Source organism: Hemicordylus capensis, chromosome 6 (assembly GCF_027244095.1).
Source record: "Hemicordylus capensis ecotype Gifberg chromosome 6, rHemCap1.1.pri, whole genome shotgun sequence".
Taxonomy (NCBI): Eukaryota; Metazoa; Chordata; class Lepidosauria; order Squamata; family Cordylidae; genus Hemicordylus; species Hemicordylus capensis.
In genome coordinates, this window is record NC_069662.1 from 120,561,899 (window position 1) to 120,587,625 (window position 25,727).

The following is a 25,727-nucleotide window of genomic DNA, read 5'->3' on the forward strand; positions in this document are numbered from 1 at the left end:
CTGATTATTATTATTTGTTTCAATCATCTCTTTTATCAACCCTATATTCCATTGGTTGGTTGGTCGGTTTGATTGTTTGATTGATTTATTGATGGATTGATTTATATACCGCCTGATTCCAGAAGCTCCAGGTGGTAGGGGTGTGCACGGAACTGCCTGGCCCGGTTCGGTTTGAGTCCATACTAGACTCGAACCTGACTGGACAAGTCCGATCCGGCCCCTATTGAACCCGCCCCCCGGTCGGGTCCATACAAGTCCGCGGTTAAATATTTTTTTAAAAAATTTAAAATACCTCTAGCCCCTTTGGGAGGCTTCCTGTAGGCCATGGGAGTTGTCCACAAAGGTTTCCCCTCCCCCTGCCGGCCTCTTAATTCACTGCCGCAGCCCGGGAAAATGCTTGTATTTGGCCCAATTGGGCCTCTGTAAGTGCACACGCTGGCCCTTTTGGCCACCTGCGCGCATGCGTAAATGGCCCCTGTAAGTCCTGGCGTGACCCAGGGCCTCACAGAGGTCATTTGCACAAGCACAGTGGCCATTTTTCCCCGTGGCCTACAGGAAGCCTCCCCCGAAGGGGCTAGAGGTATTTAATGTTTAAATAAATAAATAAATAAATAAATAAATAAATAAATAAATAAATAAGTAAGTGGACTTGTCCAGAGTTTTGGTTCCGGTCCAGATGGAACCGGGGGGATCTGGTTCGATCCCTGAACCTCTGGACCAAACTCCCAAGCCCTCGAACCTCTGGACCGGTCCACACATCCCTACCAGGCGGTTCAGAAAAACAAAGACAAACACAACCAGCTATTAAAACAAGAATTGAAAAATCTAACACATTCATAAATTATAGCAGTTTAAAAAAATCTCAACAGCAATTAATTTTTTTTAAATATTAATAAATTAGGTAGGGTACCTGACTTCCTGGCCACTGAAAGCCTTAAATTCACTGTCTTCCCTGCTGCTTGTTAGGCACAACTGGAAACACCAAGCCACAAAAGAGCATTCACCCTTGCCTGCTGTCATGCCCTTCTTTCCGCCATTATGGAAGGTAAATACAGGAAGATTCCATTCACGGAAAAGGCTGTGCTCTTATGACAATGGGGAGGTATAAACCCTTGGACATGTTCTCCTCCCCTGCCTCTTTTATAAAGACAGTTGCAACAAGCTTATACTCCCACTACTCCTCAGGTATCCGAGTCACCCCAGTCAAGACTACACCATGATGCTACTCTTGGATGACAACTGGATTTTCACGTATAACACTGCCAAGTTCTGTGCAGCAGTGCGCAAGATCTGCCAGAACCTGACTACCACCTTATAACCAGTGTAGCAGATTTTATCTATGGTCTATTCTATCTGACTTCTCTGCCTCAGTTAGTCTTACATTTTAGCTTTTGTGTCCTATATCTTAAATATTTTATGTATATTATTTTTATCTGGTTCCCCATTGTTTATCCTATCTTACTAGCATCCTTAGAGCAGTTTTCTATGGTACAACAATAGATTTACACTTTAAACGATAATCGATTACTCAATTGCCTCATAACTTGCCTTATGATGACTATATTTTTATTTATTTATTTATTTAATTTTTACATTTATATCCTGCTCTTCCTCCAAGTAGCCCAGTGCAGTGTACTACATACTTAAATTTCTCCTCACAACAACCCTGTGAAGTAGGTTAGGCTGAGAGAGAAGTGACTGGCCCAGAGTCACGCAGCTAGTATCATGGCTGAATGGGGATTTGAACTTGGGTCTCCCTGGTCCTAGTCCAGCACTCTAACCACTACACCACGCTGGCTCATTATATTGCCTTATAATGTAATTTGTAACTATATCATGGTTTTTCTGTTTTTACATTTTAGCTTGTATAAAATATTTTATGCATAGTTTATTTATGAAGTTCCCAAATTTTTACCTCTATTTTACTATCTTCCTAACAATTTTATAGTATTTTATAGTATGATGTATACATTTATTCTATAATTGCTATAGTAACTATAATTATAATTATAAAATGACAATTGTCTCATAATTTGCCTATGATTCTAATGTAATCTGTAACTATATCTTTTGCATTTATCCTGTGCTGGTCTAGGACCATAATAAAGATGATTTGCTTTGATTCATAAATTACAGACTAAAATTTTAAAACTCAGAAATTACTAAAAGCCTGGCTTTAAAAAATGTGTCTTAAGGACTCTTTTAAAGGCTGGTAAAGGTTTAACCATGAATGTCTATAGCCAACGCATTCCACATGGAAGCAGAAACTACAGAGAAGGCTCACTCCCGTGTCACCATCAGACAAGCTGGCAGTATATGTAGACAGTCCTCTCTTGATGAACTTAATGTGCGGTGGGGATCATACAGAACGAGGCGCTCTCCCAGATAAGCTGGTCCTAATCCATTTAGGGCTTTAAATATTTCTTTATTTAACATATTTTTATACCACCCAAAACTTATGTCTCTGGGCAGTTTACAACAAAATAAAAACAGAAAGTGAAACATTAGTTAAAACAAAAACAAAAAGTTTAAAACATTGCAACAATTAAAAATTTTTAAAACAATATTTTAAAACAGAATTAAAACCATTACAACAATCTATATATTTAATTCTCTTAGCTGGCATGTGTGTCCTGAATTTGGCTGCAGAACTCTTGCGAGAGCTCTTGGCATTGGACGAGAGTTCGGAAAAAATGGCGGTGGATGGTGGCGGCGGGCCACAAAATGGCCTGAGGAGGCAGCCTCGGCTGGCTGGCTGCGGCGGGATGGCAGGCCTGGCCATCCCAGGTAACAGGGAGGTGGTGGCAGCAGCAAAGCCCGGCCTGTCCGCCGGGGGTGGGAGGTGGCGGGGGGACGGCAGGCCTGGCTCTCCTGGGTAAGAGAGAGAAGGCGGCAGCAAAGCTCAGGCAAGCAGTGGAGAGACTAGAAAGGGGGTGAGTGGGAAAGAGAGAGTGAGGCAGGAGGGAGGGAGAGGGAGGGGAAGGGTGGCAGGAGGGAGGGGGAGAAGGGAGGGAGGGGAGGACAGCCGGCCTCAAATAGCGCACAGATGCTCTGTGAGGGTTGGCTAGTATTAGTTAAAAGCCTGGGTGAACAGATGTGTCTTTAAATATTTTTTTTTTAAGCTGTCAGAGATGGGGAGGCCATCACTTACCAGCACTTTGTTTTTTGCTAGCTGTTAGCAAGTAGTCTCGCATTTGTGTTAATCATCAGCGCATGTTTAGATTTTATCAATATATTTCATTGCAAGTTATGGAATTAATGCTGAATCCTCTGCAGATTTTTACATGATTCTGTTTTAGTTTTTCAAGTTCTTTATTACTTAGACTAATGTCATCACAATACAAAATGATAAATACATGTATAACATTTAGAACAAGTGTTCACAATATAAAGTGAATATTGGAAATTTACCTGGTTCAAAATAAGTCACAGTATAAAATGAGTTAAGTTAAAAATCATAATATGGAAAAAAACTTTTAAAATTAGTAAAGTTTTCCAATTAGGAAGGCTGATTCTGGAATATCCAAATCCATTTCTACAATTAACATATATGCTAAACACTTCCTCTAATGTTTATATCTCAGGAAAACAGTGATTGAAAATTTCAATTATTCTACAGTCATTCAAACAGGATCAAACAACCAGGTCAACAAGGTCAGCATCAGTAGTCTCTGCTTCTTTTACCTTAAAGTTGTTTTTTCCAGGCCTTTGCTAGTTCTTTCAGAAAACTGCAACTCTTCTTATTATTACTAGATCTTTGTTAAAAAGAAAATAATCTATCTTCTGACAGACTGACCAATTAACACAATTTTCCCCAGATCTACAAGATTTTTTTTCTAATGTCCTTGGTCAAAGGGCACTTAAACAGCAAGTGAGGAAGATCCTCTGCTTCTTTCAAGCCATAATGGCAGAAATGTAGGTGATAAAATGTCTTGGTTAATCTACCTTCAAGAACAGAAGAGGGCATTAATTGGAACCTTGCAAGGATAAGCTCCTTCTCATGCAAACATTATCGATTTTAAAATATTATACCAAGGGGATATATTTACTGATCTGAGAAATGACAAGTTGGTCTGAAGCAACATGACATTGGTACACATTTTAAATTCCTTCTTTGCCTGGGCACACTTGCTCTGAGATAAATATAATTCTGAGAAACCAAATCTCTGAAGTTAACTTATCATATTGTGATATCAATAGTTTTTTCTCTGCCAACTATTTAGTTTGTTGTTCTAGGTAACATTGCTTTGCTCTGCATGTCTCTGGCATTTTTAAAAGCTTTAACCAATAACTGAATGCCTGCTCTTACTAGATCAAACATAGGATCCGGCTTCCAGGCATAAATACTGGGCTGGAGTTCATCTAGTGGGCAGGAGTCCCTAGTATAGTTCTTAAAATTGTATTCTGAATACAATCCAGTTCACTGGAAATCTGGAAACCCCAAATCTCAGAACCACAAAGTGACTGGGGCTGAATCTTTGTTTTCAAATCTCTTTCACTACCTGATCTGCTTTTAGCTTAACAACTTTTATATGAGATAGCCATGAGGAAGTAGAGGCAAATAAAATGGCCAAGTAATGATATGATGAAATCTGTTCAATATCATTTTATCCAATATGCCATGTTTTTTGACACCACCTCCAAAAACCACCACTTTGGTGTATATTGCTTTGGCAATATATTGGGGCGATTCACACAATTGTCCCTGAAGGGTGTGAGGGGAAGGCTGCTTTCACCTTACTTTCCCCCCAGACAACCAAGGAGGTTTTCTTCAGCACACCTCCCTCATGCCCACATGGGCAGCCCTGCTCTGTGCAACTCCGTGAAGCTCAGATCAGGGCAGAGGAATCTTGTTGTTCCAGCCTCAGGGCATCCTTCAATGCAACGCACGGCATGCATGTTGCATTGGGGATCCCCCATCCAGGGGCGTAACTACTATTAGGCAAGGGAAGGCAGCTGTTTGGGGCCCCCCACACCTCGAGGGCCCCCCCAGAGGCATGTCACATGACTATATATTGTGGTGTGTGTGTGTGTATCAGCGAGGGGCCCATTTTAAAATTTTGTCTCTGGGCCCACTCCAGCCTTGTTACGCCTCTGCCCCCATCAGATGGGTTCTCTATGTGCCCATTTCTGTGACTCCTTGAGCTGCGTGAGTCACACAATACCCAGTAGCTGGGTGAATGGTGCAAGAGTACCCTTAACCTCAGCTAAAAGCCGGGTTCATTAAGGGGATTAGGTGGGCAGGAAGCGAAGAGATCCACGAGGATTCCACCACTTCTCATGACCAGCCTAACCCTGCTTGGAGAAGCCCAGGCAGGGTTAGGCTGATAATGAGAACAACCTCATTGTTTTAGTTTTGTGGTGCTGTTGTTGAGAAATTTCTCAATATTTCTCAATTTCTCAACTGGAATAGCTGAAACGGAACTAAAAATACAGAAAAGCTTGATTAATAATCAATTTGCAGCAGATGTCTTTAGGAAGCTGTCATGACACATCAGCCATGGAAATACAGGTAAAAATTACTTTTTCCACCTCTAAAGGAGTCACAAATAGAAATGGTTTCCTTGGAGATTTAGTAGCTATTCTTAAAGAAGAAATTTTTCAAGAATGGTTAGCTGGCCAAACTGCTTAATTAAATCTCTCCTTGTGAAGTAGTAAAAGAGAAGGAGAGGGAAAGAGAACGAGTCTATTTTTGTACATTAATATCTCTAACCCAGAACAGTATAGTAGGGTTGTGCACAGAACCAGTTATTGCACTCCCGGGAGGGAAGTGGGGTGTAGCTTGAAGGGACAGGGAAGTCACTGCCTCCCTGTCAGCCCTCACCCCACCGCCTTCCCCCTGCCGGAACCCTCCAAAAAAAGCAGATGCACTGGGCTGCAGCATTCCTGCTTGTAGCCCTGATCAGCATCACCATGCTCATGGCCAATGAACGTACACACAGCATGCATGGAGGGAATGGAGGGAAGTAAGAAGTGGGGTCCCCCAGGGATCTGTACTGGGACCAGAGCTTTTAAATTTATTCATAAATGGTCTAGAAATTGAGGTAAGCGAAGTGCCCAAATTTGCAGATGACACCAAACTATTTAGGGCAGTTAAATCCAAAACAGATTGTGAGGAGCTCCAAAAAGATCTCTCCAAACTGGGTGAGTGAGCGACAAAATGGCAAATGCAGTTCAATGTTGGCAAGTGTAAAGTGAGGCACATAGGGACAAAGAACCCCAACTTCACTTATTCACTGATGGGATCTGAAATGTCGGTGACTGACCAGGAGAGGGTACTTGGGGTTGTGGTAGACAGCTCATTGAAACTGTTGACTCAGTATGCAGCAGCTGTGAAAAAGACCAATTCCATGCTAGGGATCATTAGACAGGGGATTGAAAATTAAAATGCTAATATTATAATGTACACATCTATGGTATGGTCACATCTGGAGTACTGTGCACAGTTTTGGTCACCGTATCTTAAGAAAGACATTGTAGAACTGGAAAAGGTGCAGAAGAGGGCAACCAAGATGATCAGGGGCCTAGAGCACCTTCCTTATGAGGCAAGGCTACAACACCTGCAGCTTTTTAGCATAGAAAAAAGATGGAGAGACATGATAGAGGTCTATAGAATCATACAAGTTGTGGAGAAAGTGGACAGAGAGAAATGTTTCTCCCTCTCACATAACATTAACTCCAGGGGTCATCCCATGAAATTGATTGCCATGAAATTTAGGACCAACAAATGGAAGTACTTTTTTAACACAACATAATTCCGTAATCTCATACAACTTATGGAATTCTTTGCCACAAGATGTGGTGACAGCCAACAACCTGGATGTCTTTAAGAGGTGTTTGGATAACTTCATGGAGGAGAGGTCTATCAACAGCTACTAGTCAGAGGGCTATAGGTCACCTTTCTTGAGTACCCTCCCTAGAGAGGTTTGCCTGGTTATTTCTTTGTAATTATTTTGGCACCACGCAAAAGTCTTCCTCTTCCAGCAAGCTTTTAGTATGTAATTGCTGCTTCTGCTTCTGTTTCTGTTTCAGCTTATTCACTGTTTTTATTGTTTTAGAATTTTGCGTTCTTGTTTTTATTCTCTTAGGGTCCCCCCCCCCTCAATATTTGTTCTATAAACCACTTCAAGGATTTAAGTCAGTTAAGCGATATTTAAATATAATAAATTCATATTAAAATATGAATATAAAATATTCCTACCCTACCTGTTATCCATCACTGGTAGTAAAATCATTCTACAAGACAGTTTGTCCTTTAGAAGTATTTGCATGAATAGTTCTGTAGTATTGTAGCTTTATAGGTTCTGTTTTTTTCAACTTGTGAACTGATCCAATTGCCATGTCAGGCTCCCAAAGACTGCCAGGGTTCAGAAGGCCTGTCAGGCCTTGAGGAAATAGGCCTCAGAAAGTGCAGGCTCCAGAAAGGGATAGTTAGTTCACCAACATTCCCCTTCTTTGCCTGAGGTTCCAATTCTGTGGGCCTATAGCTGCAGCTGCCCTCCTCGGTTACCAGCCCATCATCACTGGCCATCTCCCTCTTCAGTAACCCCAGACAATCTGGACAAATATTGCGAGTTCTTGAGCCAAGATGAGATCCCATCCTGAGATCTCATGAGAGCCCAAAATCCCACGACAGCTCGAAATCCAGCAAGAGCCCGAAATCCCATGAGAGCCCCCAGGAATCATGCAAAAGTGTGCACTCTCCCAGGGGCTCAAGCATTACTCTTTGTCTAGGCTGTACTGGCCCTGCACTAGCCATGCCATCATCGCCACCTCCACAAGATCGGGATGGCAGATGAAGTCCACCGTGTGCTGGCTAGGCTCTCCCTACAACTGGGGTAAGCATTTCATCCTTTTCCGGCCCCATAATCCCCATGCCCTGACAGGCCATAATGGATTCTTCTGTGAAAAGACATGGTACATAAGAACAGCCCTGCTGGATCAAATCCAAGGCCTATCTAGTCCAGTATCCTGTTTCACACAGTGGCCCACCAGATGGGTTGCCAGAACCTAAGGGGTATACTCGTGAGTCAAATGGGCTGTAAGCCAGAATTTGGCTTTTTTAAAGCCAAATCTGAGGCAAGAGATACGTGTATACTCTCTCTCCTGCTGTTGCTTGGCTGCAACTGGTACTGAGATGCATTGTGCCTCTGAGGCTGGAGGTGGCCCACAGTTGACAGGCTAGTAGTCATTGATAGACTATGAATTTGTCTAAGCCTCTTTTAAAGCCATCCAAGCTGGTGGCCATCACCACATCCCATGGCAAAGAATTCCATAGATTAATTATGTGCTGTGTGAAGAAGTACTTCCTCTTGTCGGTCCTAAATTTCCCGAGCTTCAGTTTAATGGGATGAGCCCTGGTCCTAGTATTGTGAGAGAGGGGAGAAAAATTTGTCTCAGTCCACTCTAAATTGATCGGCCTGTAATTTCCCGGATCCCCCTTAACCCCCTGCTAACTTGGCAAAGAGGCACCTTTTAAAAGTGGTGATTCTCTTTATTTAGTAGGGGGAGAGTAACTGGCCCTATCCACCCCCTGCATAGTACCTCCATTGACTGTTGCTGGTGTCTATCTTATGTTTATTTTAGATTGTGAGGCCTTTGGGGACAGGGATCCATCTTATTTATTTATTATTTCTCTATGTAAACCGCCCTGAGCCATTTTTGGAAGGGCGGTATAGAAATCCTATTATTTATTTATTTATTTTTATTTAGCCCTTTTTGAAAATTTGGGTAATATTGGCGAGTTTATATTCCTTCCTGTTCTCTTCATTTGGGCAAGACTTCCATTTTCTGAAGGAAGTTGTCCTCCCTTTTATAGATTCCCTGGCTCTACTTGTTAGCCATGCTGGCGTCCTCCTGAATTTGGTGGTACCTTTCTTCCTTGATATACATTCCAACTGAGCTTCTAGTATTGTGGTTTTAAATAAGTTCCATGCTTTCTGGAGTGATTCGACTCTCCTGACTTTCCCTTTCAACTTTCTTTTTACTAGTCCCCTCATTTTTGAGAAGTTTCCTCTTCTGAAATCCGATGCATCTGTGTTGGACTTATTTGACAATTCTCCACTCGCATATATACTGAATTAGATCACACTATGGTCACTGTTCCCCAATGGTTCTGCAACTCTGACATCTTACAATTTGTGTGGTTATTAGTAAGCAGCAGAAACAGCATTCACACATACAGATCCTTTCTTGTAACTGAGATACAATAATCTCAGGGGACAGAGCATAAAGAAGCAAATTATGCTCCAAAATATCATGGTGCATCTGAGTTTCTTAGAAGCATAGGCATTAAAGAGAGTAATTTAATGATTCCACTGCAATATAGACAGTTTCTCATGCTGTGTTTCAAAAGGTTTCTCTAGACATGCCTTCCTTCCTGCCATTGTTCCAATTGCAAGTAATTGTGAAGCAATGAGAAAACTCTTTTTTACCTTACTCCTTCAAGATTACTTTTCATTCTCATTAGCATTTTTGAACAATTACCATGCCCATCTACAGTTCAGCCAGCACTTTCCATGTGCCAGAAGTAGACTATAAAGTTTGGGGGATATCCTTACATCTATTTTGTGTCAGATCAGTCATGGTATAACTTTGATATCTTTTCAAAAGGCAAAATATTTTTAACAATGTGAAGCTCATGTCACAAACAAGTGAACAAAGATACTTTGCCACTATTAATACCTCAGGTCTTACTTATCTCTTGCTGTTTGCCCCCTGAACCTGGTGAAGAGTAACACCTACTTGTCAGTATCCACAATGGCATCTCGCCAGATGGCAGAGGTGAACATAAGAACAGCCCTGATGCATCAGGCACAAGGCCCATCTAGTCCAGCATCCTGTTTCACACAGTGGTGTAAACAGTGGAGAGCTGGTCCTGTGTTAACAAGCACGACTTGACTCCTTAGCTAAGCAGGGCCCACCCTGGTTGCATATGAATGGGAGACTAGAAGTGTGAGCACCGTAAGGATATTCCCCTCAGGGGATGGAGCCGCTCTGGGAAGAGCAGAAGGTTTCAAGTTCCCTCCCTGGCTTCTCCAAGATAAGACTGAGAGAGATTCTTGCCTGCAACCTTGAAGAAGCCACTGCCAGTCTGTGAAGACAATACTGAGCTAGACAGACCAATGGTCTGACTCAGTATATGGCAGCTTCCTATGTTCCTAACCATCTGTGCTTCCTGCATTTATACTTCTTGCATTTATACTGCATTTATATGCATTTATTTTTTTAAAAGGTCCCATTATTCATACAGATCTGGGTTAGGTTAATTTGCACAAGACAAAGCAAGATCTAAGGTAAGCTAAATGTAGGCAACCCTAGGCAGAGATAAGTCAGTAATGATCGTGTTCAACCTTTCCAGAGGAAATTTGTTTTGACCCAAACAAATATGAACTTTGGATTTAACGTCTGGAATTATAGATTTGGAAGATGTGATTTACTGTAAATTGTATATGTTCATATATGCTCCAACACTTAATTTGAAAGGACGAAAGTGAATGGGAGGAATAGCAGTAATGCTGATTGTGTGAGCACTGGTTCTCTCCAGCATCAGGACTGTCTTCTGGCTCCACTACAGCCTCAACATGGAGCATTTTGGCTCCATTACAGTGAACATCAAGTCAGCCGGTGATGATGATGGTGATGATGATGATGATGATTTTTATTTTTACATTTATATCCCGCTCTTCCTCCAAGGAGCCCAGAGTGGTGTACTACATACTTGAGTTTCTCTTTCACAACAACCCTGTGAAGTAGGTTAGGCTGAGAGAGAAGTGACTGGCCCAGAGTCACCCAGCTAGTTTCATGGCTGAATGGGGATTTGAACTCGGGTCTCCCCGGTCCTAGTTCAGCACTCTTACTACTACACCACGTGATGTTATTAAAGTTACTGTTGGCCAGCAACAGCTTGAATAACAAGATGGAAAGTATTGGGCGGAGGGTGCTTCTCTTCACTGGGGTAGATGGAATTGTAGTGGTTGCTCTTGGCTTCTAGTTCTCAGCAGCACTGCCTAAGAGAGGCTCTGGGGGGATGCCATATAATAATAGTAATTTCAAGAATGGACCTCAATAGAATGTTGCAATATATCCCTGGTGTACACATATAGCCTGAGCCTGTGGCTGAGTGTAATGGGGGGGGAAAACCCCAGACATTAGCAACAAAGAAAGGAGTGCTTGCTCTAACTTGGATATTACTTCATTTAGAACTTCCTCTTTTCTTTTCTCTGGGTGTTTTTGTGCTCAGTCCAGCTCCTTTTCAAAATCCTTCCCCCTCAGAAACACAGAACTGTGAAATGGCTGGTCAGAAAACAAAAGAGTTTTAGATTCCTTTTCCTCTCAGAATTTTTGCTGTTTTCTGGGTGTTTGTGGGGGTGGGGGCAGCACAAATGCTCAGTCCCAGAGCCTTTTCAAACTACTTCTCCCTCAGAAACACAAAGCTGTGAAATGGCTGGTGAAAAAAACAAAAGAGTTTTACACACCTTTCTCCCTGAGAAGCAGAAGGGCTTATGACTGTCTTGAGAAAGAACGTTCTCCAAGCCAGGGATTCTCAACGTTGGGTCCCCACTCAGCTGTTATTGGACTTCAACTCCAATAATCCCCAACCAAAGGCCACTGGGGCTGGGGATTATGGAACTTGAAGTCCAATAACAGCTGGAGACCCGATATTGAGCCGATCTATTTCCCCGCTCTTTTCCTTCAAGCCCTCCTCCCTCACTTGCCAGAGTTCAATTATCTCCGCTCACCTGCTTGTCTGTTCATGAATATTCTGCCACTTTGACTAACATGGGGGCAGTTATGGCCCACTTAATTTTTCCCCTTCAGGGTTTTTTATTTATTAATTAAAATAATGATATATTTGTGGGTCACCCTTAATCTGCTGGTACCTCCCACTTGCTCACAGGCACTCCGGTTCTCTGTCCATAAGGATCCTAAATCTCAACCACTTTGGAAATTGTATATAAATAATAATAGGGAAAGTAGTTTCCCCAGCCCTCTTGGTGTTCTCTTCTGTGGCACAAAGTGGGCTACATGAACCTTGCTGCTTTCATTAGACAGACAAAATTTGACAGTTGCATGTCTCACATCTATATCCGATCAACTGTCACCCACAGAATCATACTGAAGCTTGTTGGGCAAGATCCTGACACAGTCACCATAGCTTGTCAGCTAATGTACGGTCATAATAATATAACTGAATACGACAGAGTGTTTTTCATCAACAACTCTGTCTTCCATTGCCACAATGAGCTAAACTTTTGCTATGTAAACCTTGTAAGATGCATATACATGATTTATTCATTCCCAGCATGACTTGGCTAATTAAAGTACACCTTTTTCTTATTACATTTTATGGACTCCATTACTATAATGCAGGCAGCCTCAACCAGCATGAGACAGAAAATAATCTGGGGGGGGAGGGGGGAGATGAGACACGTGTGTCCTTTATTTCATTCTTGCAGAATGCTGAATAGTAGCAGATGACATTTTGCAAAACACAACAAATTGTGAGAGAGTAACTATAAAATTGAAATTTATTGTCTTAAATAAATCTAAGAAAATATCCCAGATTGAAAGTGTAGGCACAAGTGCAAACAGTTACATTAAAGTTTTTTTCCTCCGAGTAGGTTAGCTCATCTTATTAGTTACTATCTCATCTTGCAATCTTATCAACTGATTGCATTTTAAAGCTATTATTGGGCAGGGGGGTGGGGGGTGGATTCTTGATTTTATATCCAAAATTAAGGAAGGTGAATGTCAAAAGTGAATAGTACGTTACTTTCATTCTTTTGTTTTTTCTTAAGATTTGAAATGCATCTGCTAACTGTAGCTCATTTCAGTGTATTATAATTGTATATATCTAATATCTAGTTTTTCATGGACCATGGCATTTTTATAGTATGTCATTTCCAAGTGACAGACTCAGGAAAAAAATATGGCTTCTGTGGCACTCAAGAATATCATTTTGCAAATGTTATCACAGAGATATTAAGATTATCTGTGGATTCAATCAGTTATGGGAAATTTGTAATACCTTGTCAACTCTCTTAGGTTAATATGTTTTATATATGATCTTCTCAGAGTCCTTGTGTAAAATCTATGTTTGTTTCAATCATTAATTTGTCCTCTGTGGTGCAAAAAAGGCTACAGACAACCCTGCTGCTTCCATTAAGTACTGTCCAAAATATTAAAGTTAATCAAAAGAGAAGTATGCCCAATATAAAAATAAAAGTTTGCTTTGTGTCATTAAAAAGACAGAATGATATGTTGGCACTTACCTGAAAGGTCATTCTCCTCAGAGGTAGGAAGTGTATCCTGAAAGTGGGTAGATCCCTCCACTTGCTCAGAGATAGGGCCAAGAGTTTGCTCACATCATCCCATGGGAGGGGTCTACTTCCTGGACTCATTATGAGCTCTGATCAGCTCACGCTCATGTGCGGGGCGGGGGGGGGCACTAAAGAACAAGTAACAGGAACAGCAAAACAACAAACCCGAGGAAGGGAAAACCCACAGGAATGGGTTAGGACTAACGCAGCACCCCAGGGGAGACAGTTCATCTGGAAATGAAACTGCCCCAAAGTACAAGACAGACAAGAAGAGTTCCCAACTAATGCGTGTGCAGGGAGGATACACTTCTTACCTCTGAGGAGAATGACCTTTCAGGTAAGTGCCAATGCACCATTCTCTTTCAGAGGGGAAGTGTATCCTGAAAGTGGGACCTGCCAAAGCCCCTGACCCTGAGTGGGTGGGTTGCGAGGCTGGTTCTTAGGTAGGCTACACTTGCTGCAGCACGTGGTGTCTGAAGGAGGCATCTGCAAAGCCAACTGCTGGATCTTGTAGTGCCTGATAAACATGGACAAGGAAGACCGCATAGCCTTCCTACAGATGTTTGCCATGGGCACCAAAGTGGAGAAGGCAGCCAAGGCAGTGGCACTCCTGGTTGAGTGGGCCATAACTCCTTTTGAAGGAGAAAGACCTTGGGAAGAATAGGCAAGGTTAATGCACTGACTATGCTAAGGTGGAGTTAGACACCTTCTGAACCAAGGAACAGTCCCTAAACGGAATGAAGAAAGACTCAGAATGCTGGAGTTGCCTGGTATGATGCAAGTACACCCAAATAGCTCTATGTACATCCAGTTTGTGCCATGTTTTCTCCTTGGGGGAAGATGGTCAGGGACAGAAAGAAGGTAACATGAACTCCTAGGCTCTATGAAAGAGAGGATTTACTTTAGGAAACAAAAGTAGGATTGGTCCTAAGCAGCACATAATCAGGATACACAAGGCAGAGCTCCTTTTCCATGGACAGCACCCTCAGCTCTGACACTTGGAATGCAGAGGTGATGGATATTAAGAAGGCAACCTTGTATGTCAGAAATCTCAGGGAAATTGTACAAAAGGGCTCAAAGGAGCCTTGGTGAGGGCTGTCAACACCAGATTGAGGTCCCAAGTAGGGAACCGATGTACAGTGGGTGGGTGGAGATTGGAGGCTCCGCACAAGAAGCTCTTAACATGTGGATGAGAAGCCAGGCCAGAAGACCTGTGACAAACAGATGAAATGGCAGCCACCTGCTGCTTCAGGGTATTGGGACAAGGGCCCCTACTCAAGCCCGTTTGCAGGAAGGACAATACATGAGAAACAGATGCAGGAAGGGGAGAGATAGCACCAGACAACCCGAGTTTTACACCAGGCTGCAAACACCCTCCAGGTAGCCTGATAAACTCTTTTAGTGGATGGTTTTTGAGATGCCAAAATGGCATCCAGTACTTCTGGGACATAACCGCAGGTCTTTAGGGAATCCCACTCAACTTCCAAACGTAGGAACATAGGAAACTGCCATATACTGAGTCAGACCATTGGTCTATCTAGCTCAGTATTGGGCCCCTCCACAAGCCTCTGGAAAAGGAGCAGCTCCTGGGAAAGGCCAGTCTGTGAAGACAAGACTGGATTGGGCCTCTGCAGACATGGAGGGCTTCAGCCATGGCCCATCACCACTCCCATTCATAGGAAGAGGCAGCCAAGGAATCTTCAGAGAGGGAAGGGGAAACCACCCTCTTGCTGCTGGGAGCGCATGCAGCTATGTGCTTGCAGCTGCAGGTGAATGTAGCAAGCTCCCGAATGTAGCAGTCTCCCCAAAGGCCCAAGACAGGACCTTCTTCTCCACAAAGAGACTGAACAAACAGTCCCTCCTCCGTCTCCCCTCTCCCCGAGTCACGGATAATCCAGCAGAGGTGAAGGCATGACGGGAGGGAGCGGCCGTTACAAGTCAAAAGGCACTGAGCTGCTGAAAAACGCTCCTGCTCCAAGTGAAGACAGGGCTGAAACTGCAGTCCAGGAGGTAGACCCCTCCCATGGGATGATGTGAGCAAACTCTTACTGGTTGGCCCTGTCTCTGAGCAAGTGAAGGGATCTACCCACTTTCAGGATACACTTCCCTTCTGAGGGTCAAAAAGTAGACCTCAAAAGCTCTACTTCAAGCAAATTGCTTTCATTCTGATGCTTTCAGGACAGGAAGTGACACCAAGCAGGGTTTCTCCTCTCCCCTCTGCTTTCAACTGAGCCCTTGGCTGAGGCTATTAGGAATAATCCTCAGATTCATGGAATAGAAATAGAGGCTCTGCCTCTGCTCTGACAATATCACCTCTCCAAAGGCCTCTATTCTAGGATTCAAGGGTCTGCCCTGGCTACATAAGAAAAGGAGACTAGAAGTGTGAGCACTGTAAGATATTCGCCTTAGGGGATGGAGCCACTCTGGGAAGTGCATCTAGGTTCCAGATTCCTTCCCTGGCATCTCCAAGATAGGGCTGAGAGAGATTCCTGCCTGCAACCTTGGAGACGCCACTGCCAGTCTGTGTAGGCAATACTGAGAGAGATGGACCTATGATCTGACTCAGTATATGGCTGCTTCCTGTGTTCCAGTCAGCAAGACTGCAGAGAGGAAGGGGAACTGGCTGTGCGGGTTTCCTTCTTGCTTGAAGGATAATCCGCACAGCCAATCGCAGAGGGAGAGAGGGAGGAACTCCGTCCCTCAACTCCTATCTGGCCGAATGCAGCCTCCAGTGCTGCATTCAGACTGAACGGAGGCTCCGGAACCCTCAATTCCCTACAAACCGAGGGTTCGAATTGGAGTCTCCAGAGTGCAACCTCGAGTCATGCAATGGCCTAGATTGGAGTTGCATGTGTTTGGACATAATCCTGCAGGTCTCTGCAACTCCAGTCCCTGGTTATATGTGAATGTGGCCTCTCTCTCTCTCTCTCTCTCTCTCTGGACTCATTCAGATGAAACACCAAACTTGAGTTAAACATACCTGAGGTCAGAATTTCTGACCATTCAAATGAATGATTTCTTCTTAACCATGGCTACGTTAGTTTGTTTGAACTCTCAGTTTGAAGGTGGTTGGGCTGCTCAAACCGGAGTTCTGCTGGCATTCTAACTGCATTTTGCTGTTAGAATTCAGTGCAGGCTGTAACCTGGGGATCATGATGAAGCTCCTCCCACAACCACACAGAGTGAGGCTCAGAGCAGCTCCAAAATGCATGCATCAGCTTTCTGCAGCCTGCTTCTTGGAAGGGATGCTCTGCCTTCTGCTACCTAGCAACCTGCGGCTTCACCTTGCTTTCATTGCCTGGCAACAGGCATGCTAAGTTCAATATTTAAAGACACAGTACCAGAAAGGGGAATTGGGGAGGGGGAGTCTTATGAGCCATGTCTCCTCTTCCTTCCTTGAACCTTCTCCAAAAACAACCCTGTAGGATTACCTCTGACTTGTGTACACATTGGGATGTGTTGAATGAAATAGTTTAATGCATTGTATGAAATCGGCCGCCATGCAAAGCGGCACTACACCTCTTGCTGTGGTGCACCTAAAAGCTAAGAACCTCCCCTTGAAATAAACCAATATAGAAATACCACACTGGACCCTAAGCAGGCACCTAGCCAGCTCTAATGGTGGGTCAGCCCTGCACAGAGCACCTGAATATTGCACCAGCCCCACTCACTAATGCGACGATGCTCAAACATTCACCCTACCAGTGCCTACGCATTGCAATTGTGAATAATTAATGTGCAAATCACTTTCAGCAAAGAACAAAACAAAAGACTTGTTTTAAACTTAAGCATGTATTTTGCTGTTCTTAAGCTCTCAGTGCAGAATGAACAATGTGGCTTGTGTGGTGCCAAGATGGAGATGAGAAGGGATGGAGATGGGTGTGGCATGTGTGATGGCAGGCTCATGGTCCTAGGTTGGGGTGGACACACCATGGGTGTTCTGGGGGGTGACTGGGCATAGCCTGGGTTGGACTATGAGGGTCTGGGGCAAGGGAGGGATGCCTAGTTGGTTGCTTGGAAGTTCTGCTCTGTAGGAGACTGGACAACCCCCACCCAAACATATGGATGTTAAAAAATTCTGGGCTCTATTGTTAAAAATATGTTAATAAATAAATAAATAAATAAATAAATGAGAGTCTTGGTCGGCCTGATGGATGCTCTCCAACTGGTTATCGACAGAGGGAGTGTGACTCTGCTGATCCTTTTGGTTCTCTCTGTGGCTTTCGATACCATCGACCATGATATCCTTCTGGACCACCTGAGGGAGGTGGGATTGGGCGGCACTGTTTTACAGTGGTTTCACCACTCCTACCTCTATGGTAGATTCCAGATGGTGTTGCTTGAAGACTGTTCTGCAAAGTGAGAACTAAAGTATGGAGTTCCACAAGGCTCCATTCTGTCTCCAATGCTCTTTTAACATCTACATGAAACCACTGGAAGAGATCATCAGGAGGTTTGGTTCCACCCACTGCTCGCCTCCCTGGAGGCTCCCTCCTAGCCCCTCCCCTGGCTCCCTGGATGTACTTGGCTGCTCAGTGGCCAAGCCAGCTGCCTCCTGCTGGCTCCTCTCCAATCTTCTCAAGCCCTGCCTCCCTGGCCCACAGCTGATCATTGGCTGAGTGCATTCCTGCTCGCCAGATCTCATGCTGTGTGATGATATGGCTGGTAGGACTGCTTGTGCCACTGGCTCCTGTTCTTCTGCAAGTCAGGCCAGGCGATGCTGCCGAGAATCTTCTGGAATGTGGTAAGTGCGTCCCGGACAACTGTTTAATTTCGCAATTCTATTTTGATGCTAATATCAAAGTAAAACCAATTAAAAGGCTGTTAGTGCTGTGATTTTGTTATTTTTGTTTAATCATTATTGTTTTATTGCTGTTTGTCTGGTGTTACTGAATTGATCTATCTCTGTTATCTTTCTTTGTTGTTGGTTTTATACATTGCTATACAAGTGTAGACTGTAAAACCTGTTGAAAATTAAGTGTGAGGGGGGAAATACAAGGTTATATTAAAGAACTATACTCTGATCTTATAGTTCCTTGGGAAAATTGGAGTGTCTGAAGTTTCACCAGGCATTGCCATGCATTTTTGAGCCTAGAAGCAAGATTCCAAGAAATGAATGTGAGGCTTCCAAGAAGCACTAAGAGCCCCTTTCCCACTACTGTACTATATGCACTGGAGCTTCCAAAATCATGTGCAACACAACACAAGGAACAGTTATGGACTGCAGTACATAAGATCTTTGGATCTCAGCCGGGGCTGACATCAAGAGATAGCATTATTGGGCAGTGCCAAGGACCCAGAACCCTAAGAATGGCCCACTGAGACCACCTCTGTGCCCCAGACCCTTGTGTAGTGGTGGCAGAGAGACTGTCTCGATCAAAAGACTTGCTTTGTTGTCACCTCCTCTATCCCTTCCCACCTACCATGGTAAACCACACCATGAATCTTAGTGGGGGGCATTCAGATAGGGAGAGACATGGAAGGCAACTGGCTGAAGGCCCCCTGAAACCAGATCTGATCTTAGGTCATATTTGCTTTTTAAGGACCACAGTCTAATAGCAATAGCAATAGCACTTACATTTATATACCGCTCTATAGCTGAAGCTCTCTAAGCGGTTTACAATGATTTAGCATATTGCCCCCAACATTCTGGGTACTCATTTTACCAACCTCGGAAGGATGGAAGGCTGAGTCAACCTTGAGCCCCTGGTCAGGATCGAACTTGTAACCTTCTGGTTACAGGGCAGCAGTTTTACCACTGCGCCACCAGGGGCTGATCTCCTATATTTCTGTGCAGATGTGAAAGCCCCATTGATGTCAACTGAATTTGCACTGCAGCAAATGAGATTAGCATTTAATGCTGAAAGATTTACAGATCTGGCCTGGACAGCTTAAAAACAAAACAAAACACCTATCACAGGAACATAGGTTATTGACTTATACCAAAGCAGATCATTGGTCCATCTAGCTAAGTATTGTCTGCACTGATTGGCAGCAGATCTCCAAAATTTCAGGCAGAATTTCCCTCAAGCTTCACCTGAAGATGTCATGGAACGAACATGGGAATCTTCTGCATGAAAAGCAGATGCTCTGTCACTGAGCTATGGCCCTATCTCCAAAGTGGAATATTTTATAGCATTTTCGAACACTTTACGGTGTTCACATGTAGTTACCCATCCAAATACAAGCCAAGGCAAATCCTGCTTAGCAAAGGGGACAATTCATGCTCACTACCACAAGACCCACAGTTGAGGTATAGCCATCAATAAAGATTATATAATTTTGTGGCTCATGAGCGGTCAGCTCATTCTTTCGGCTGTCTCTAAACCAGTCACTAGTCCTGTGCATTCTCCTTCCTTATCAGCCTGTTTTCCCCATGGTATGTCAGGTCCTCAACTCTAACCTAAAATATATTTATGTATGGTGTAGTTTAAGCAGCAAAATAAAGTCAACAGCATACAGTAATCACAGTAGGAGTGCTGGTAGATATATTTATATTTAAAATCTTGTTTCATGATTTTTCACCTTCAGATTTTTGTTAATGATAGTTGATATCCTGAAACATTTTACATTTTGTATACAGGAACTGTGAACTTAATATTGCTGATTAGAAACTGTATATCTTTAGAAAATTTATATATTTAAATTTATATCTTTATATCTGTTATATATTATATGTATATCTTTAGAAAATTTATATAATATATTAAATATATTATATTTAATTAATACAATCTTCTCATTAATTTTAATAAGTTCTTATTACCAAGGGGCAACATTTGAACTGTACCAATACAGCACATTATATAGAAGTATCCAGATCTTCTCAAATGCTTGCTTGCCTGGTATGATGTGGTATGAAATGAGTGAACAGGTTGATTAAAAGGTTTTCAGGGAATAAAAAACTGTGAAATGCTGAGTTGTGTGGAAAGCTAAATCTCCCCACCACTGCATTTGGAAGAGAGTTCACTTTGCATTTAAGGCTGAGGTTTTCTCAACTGTCATGCAACAAAATGAAAAATAATTACAATTAGCAATTATATCCTGTTTGCGAATTCGCTTTAAAATTTATTTTCTTTTCACTACTGTATGCAGGAAATAGTAGCTTCCCACTTATCAGGTCAGGCAGACAAGAAACAAGACTGATGCAAAGATTCACAAGTCTCTAAACAAACATGAGGCACCCTCCACTTCCCCAAGTATCCCTCCCACCTCTTAACCCCCAATTTTGACTGAACCTGAGACCATCTATTTACTGCCTCTTCCATATGATACATGAAGATAATGTAATGTAATTTCCTGTTTTGTAAAGCCACTTATCTGCTGGTCTTTCCCTTTTCTTCCCAGAAAGAGCAGAATAATAATAAAATAATACTTGATATTTATACAGTTATTTTTGAATGTTCAAAGTGCTTCACAAACATTATCTCAGTAATCCTTAGAACGGTTCTGTAAGGTAGGTCATCAATATCCTCCTATAACAGAGGATATTACATGGTGGGTGGTATAATGATGAAAATAATTCTTTTTTGAGAAATGAACTGCGACTGAGTGAGACTGTCTTACCTAAGGCCACATAACACATCTCATGGCTGAGGTGAGATTCGAACCAGGGACTTCCCGGCTCACACTCTAAAGTTTACATCAGCTTTCAGCTTACACTTTAAGGCTACAATCCTATACATATTTACTTGTTGGTAATGCCCACTGAATACAGTTCTGAGTAACAATGCATAGGATCAGGCTGCCAGCCTCTTTACCAGCTCCCATAAAAAGTAAAGGCAGACATGGCTTAAATGAATACTAACTAAAGTGGCTTAATCTGTAAGTGAAATAAAAATGAAAGAGTAAGGTGGAGAATCAGTGTGACTAGGTGGAACAATTCATTACAGAACAAATCTGTGCAAAGATTTGGCCTGGAAAATGAGGAGGAGACGGAAATGTGGTGCAATTACATTTATTTAGGGATAATAGGGGTACAGGAAAATAAAAGATTTGTTAGGCATGGTGAGGAGGCAATAAAATCTTAACTAGCAGTATTAACTAGAGTCTCATGTAGAGGCATTTTAGCGTAAGATCCAAACTGTCAATGAATTAACTGAAGGCTTTGCTTGAGAAAGGACCAAGATGTAGTCTTAAAGAGGAGAGAAAATGTTGCAAGGGAATTTAAAGGGATAGACAGTTAGTGTATTACCGGTCCCAATCCATTGGTGTGTTGGTTACACCTGCAGGTTGGAGTGTGCAGGTAGACTTCCTTGCAGGGGAAAGGCAACAGAAAAGCAGGGAGAAGGGAGGGTGAGAAGCAAAGAGCTACAATTCAAACCCTTGAGAACATTAGAGCAAAAATCCATGTGGAGTCTGATTCCAAATGTGATCCCCAGTCTGATCCTGAGGCCATGTGGCTGGGCCAGAGGCATTTGATTTGTAATCAGAAACATATCCTGAGGCAATGCACAAGTCAAGCACCCTGACTGCAGGTGCTGAAATTCACATGTAACAACAAAGTTCATGTTTACATGAACCACCAAGAAACAACAGCTGGAATGGCTGGTGGAGAGGTGTGTATATGGGTGAACTCAAAAGTAGGGTTGTGCACAAAACCAGCTGTCTGGGTTCAGTTTGAGTCCAAACTGGACCCAAACTCAGCTGGGCCAGTTCAGTCCAGCAACCCCTCAAACCCCACCCCCAACTCCAGTTTGGTTTGATTCAGGAGTGTATGCGAATTTTTTTTTAAAAAAAATAGTTACTTACCTGCTAGCGTGGCCATGGGGCCCTCTGGAGGTGCCTCCTCCTCCCCCCACCAGCCTCCAGAATTGTCCCTGTCTCCCATTCTGAGTCCTCTTCAGGCCATTTTGGAGGCTGCTGTGCATGCCTAATGAGCCTCTGCATGGCCACACAGGGCAGGACACACAGAGGCCCATTAGGCATGTGCAGTGGCCTCCAAAACGACTACCATGACGGGGGTGAGGCCCAGAACGGGCCGAAGAGTGCCCGAACTGGGCAAGGGCAGCAATTTTGGAGGCCGGTGGGGGTGACCCCTGGAGGGGATAAGTAACAAAAAAAAGTGTTTTATTTTATTCACTAACACCCCCAAGCGGCCGTGGGGTATTCGGACCATCAAACTGAACAGACCATCAAACTGATGCCGGACCATCAAACTGAACAGGCTCGAAGTCGAACTTGTTCGACCTCAAACCTGTTTGCACACCCCTACTCAAAAGTCTTAGGCATCTCTTCCTAAGAGCGAGACAGGATTCTTTTTCTGTTAATGATCCTACTTTTGTGTCTGCACCAGCTCATTAACATGGTGATAGGAGGCTGGGGGTATACCATGCTTATTTGAGTAGTTGTGAAAGTGATTAGGAAGTTAATCCCATTGCGAAGGGAGTTAGCTATTTCTCTTGTGAAGGTCTCTTTGACCCGAGTCTGCTTGCTAGCTTCCTTCTTTTAAAGAGAGGGCACGGGGGTCTACCTACAGCTGTTTGTTAACCTCACCTTGGTCAGTGCTGCCCCATGTTTGCTTGTGCCAAGCAACCAAATTGCATATTTGCCAAATATGGGCCTGTGCAGAATTCACGCTCCCGTGAGCTCAAGTAGCCAAAATGGAAGTTACAGTCCTACAACTCCAAATCACATAGAGGGGTGCTGTATACAGCCCCAAGACAAGCTGTTTCTGTAACTCAGAAGGATTTCTTTAAGATCCAAAACCCTAATGTGAGGTTGAAAGAGGGCTTGCCCTGATGAAATTTATCTCTTGGTGGACCTAACTGGATGTGCATAGCGTTAACATCAATCCATATGTCATTTTTTAGTATATTTATTTAGATAGATTATGCAGAATGAACATTATTGGATTACATGTATAATGTGTTTAAATGTTGATTTTATGTATTTTTCTGAAGGAACCTTCCATCAAATCAATGTGTCTAATATAATCAACACTAAATTATTAAACATTTTTAAATATGACAAAGCACTGATGTTGCATGATCAAAATACAAGACAAATATTTGACTTCCTAAGAACAAGAACATCCAAAGTTATACTGTGATGCATTTTATTGGCTGGCTGTATTGCAGTTATGATATTGCTTCTGATATTTTGCAAATCTTTCTTTTTAGAACTACTACACTTATATCACAGAAAATAGGCTGCTGTGCATCCCCCTTTGGGTATTTGAAATTTTTCACAATATGTCAAAAATTCAGCCATATTGGATCACCAATAAAGGGCAGGTGGAGGGGGACATCTCCATCTTATTCAAGGACATACAAAAAATCATGCACCAAAATTATATATCAAGATTTGCAACTGAACTATTTCATCTTGCTTACTTTCCCTCTTTTGGATGCAGTAAAATAATAAGGCTTATAAAATCTTATTCAAAATAGTTGTAAATATGAAGCAAAATAAGCTCTGTTAATTTAATCTGCTTTCCTAAATGTTAACAGCAGTGTAAAAACGGATGCTCTCATCCTTGTAATCAGTTGCACGGTGCACAAGGGCAGCAGTCTCTGGTGCCTCATCTGTGAACTAATCTTTCATTTCATAGCAGATCTTTCCATATCAAACAACACAAATGACTTAATTTGCATGACAGGATTTGTAACGGGGCAAATCTAGTGTCAAAGTCGATTAAAGATTACACCGGAGAACTATCATAATCAGGACTCTAATGAGCCTAAATAGTACATGTAAAGTCTCCCCTTTTTGCCATTCCAGTCATGTATAAAAAGGGAATGTGTTTCTTTTCATCGGTGAGCCAGTCCTTGGGTTTGAACATTACGCCCTACGTTGAGCTAAAGTCATGTCAGTCTAGTTTCAGAGGGAGAGAAAGGGAAATAATAAAGCAAACATCACTTCACAAATGACATTGCTTAGTATAAGCCAACGTTTGAAGCCCTTAATTCTTCTAATCTGCAAAATAGTCAATGCTAATGGGTTTTTGCCTTTGTGAAAGCTGATGCATAGAAAGAAAAACTTTAATGAGCTGCCTGGGTTGTATGCTTACAGATACCTGTCAAATGTCTGTCATCTTAGCTATCGTTGAGGCATTATAAAGAAAGTAAGAAGGAAGGAACGACAGTATTTGTACAAGCATTTTCATGCTAAAATGGCACAATTTTCTTCCTGTCATAATTTCATTGTATCCAAAAGTCAGAAAAAGCTTAACCCTTTCATTTCGCATATCTTGTGAGGCAGATTGGCTGTCCTGCATAGCAGTTTAAAAAATAGCATTGTGGTTTTTGTAAACAGCATCCTCTCCTAAATTTGTTTCAGAAATCTGAATGAACCATATTTTTAAAAAATAGAACAAGGCATAGGAATCAATTGCTGCGCCCAAGGGAGATTCAGAGTTTATTAAACATAACAAACCAATAATATAGAAGTCTGTCATTGAAATTTTTTTAACTTCTCAGTTTTAGCTTTGTATCCTTAGGAGATTCAAATTAATACAGGTATAGTAAGGCCAACAAATGCCCCCACTCCTTCCTCTCCTTATCTTATGTGGAAAGGAAACAGGAAATACAAAGGTTTCTTTTAACATTGGTAGTGGATCACTCTGTCATTACTTAATTATTACTGTCATTGAATTGGTTTATCAAACCTAAAAAAAGATAACACTTAGAAGTTATTTGCTTTCCCATCTTTAAAGATTTTTTAAAAGTCAGCCAGCAGAGCGTACTATGAATGTAGAATTCCAGATATGTTTCTCCTGTGCCCTTTCTCAATACATGCCCCTTGCCTTACTACGCTCTTAGAATCATCTTCATGGTCCTTTCTATTCTGGACAGTTTTTGTTGTGCACAATATCCACATCCATCAGCTCCGTTTCTGAGTACTGTATGGTAAAATACAGTCAGACCTGATATTGTCCCAGTCCCACAGTGTATTGACAAAATCTAATGGTCACCTCCTTGTTGAAGGCTGAATATGCTGTATACATTTAAAGTCAGCTATTTAGCTCTAATCACACAGTTATTACTTTCAGAGTATTTTTATTGAGAGCTAGGGACTTTTTTACAAATACATAATCCTGTTTCATTTTTGAGAATACTATATCTAGTGGGAAGTCTATGGCAGCTACTATAATTTGGCTCAATGAACTATGGGAACACATTGCAGATTTCTGCCTTTAAAGCAAGGATGAATATTAATTTTCCCATGTAACATGAATGCTGTGGGGATTCATAAACAAATGCTTCCAAATAATTCTAACATAAAGCACTATATGAGTGTCATACCATAATTAGCCAAAGGGCCAGATATATGAAAATGTGTCCAGGTCAGCCTGACTCTAACCCCCTTCCCCTGCTCTACTGCTTAATTTTTGCTTTTCACTAGGAAAATAGGAATTGATTATATTATAACCCCTTTTGCCTAGGTTCAAAGATGTGCTGAAAT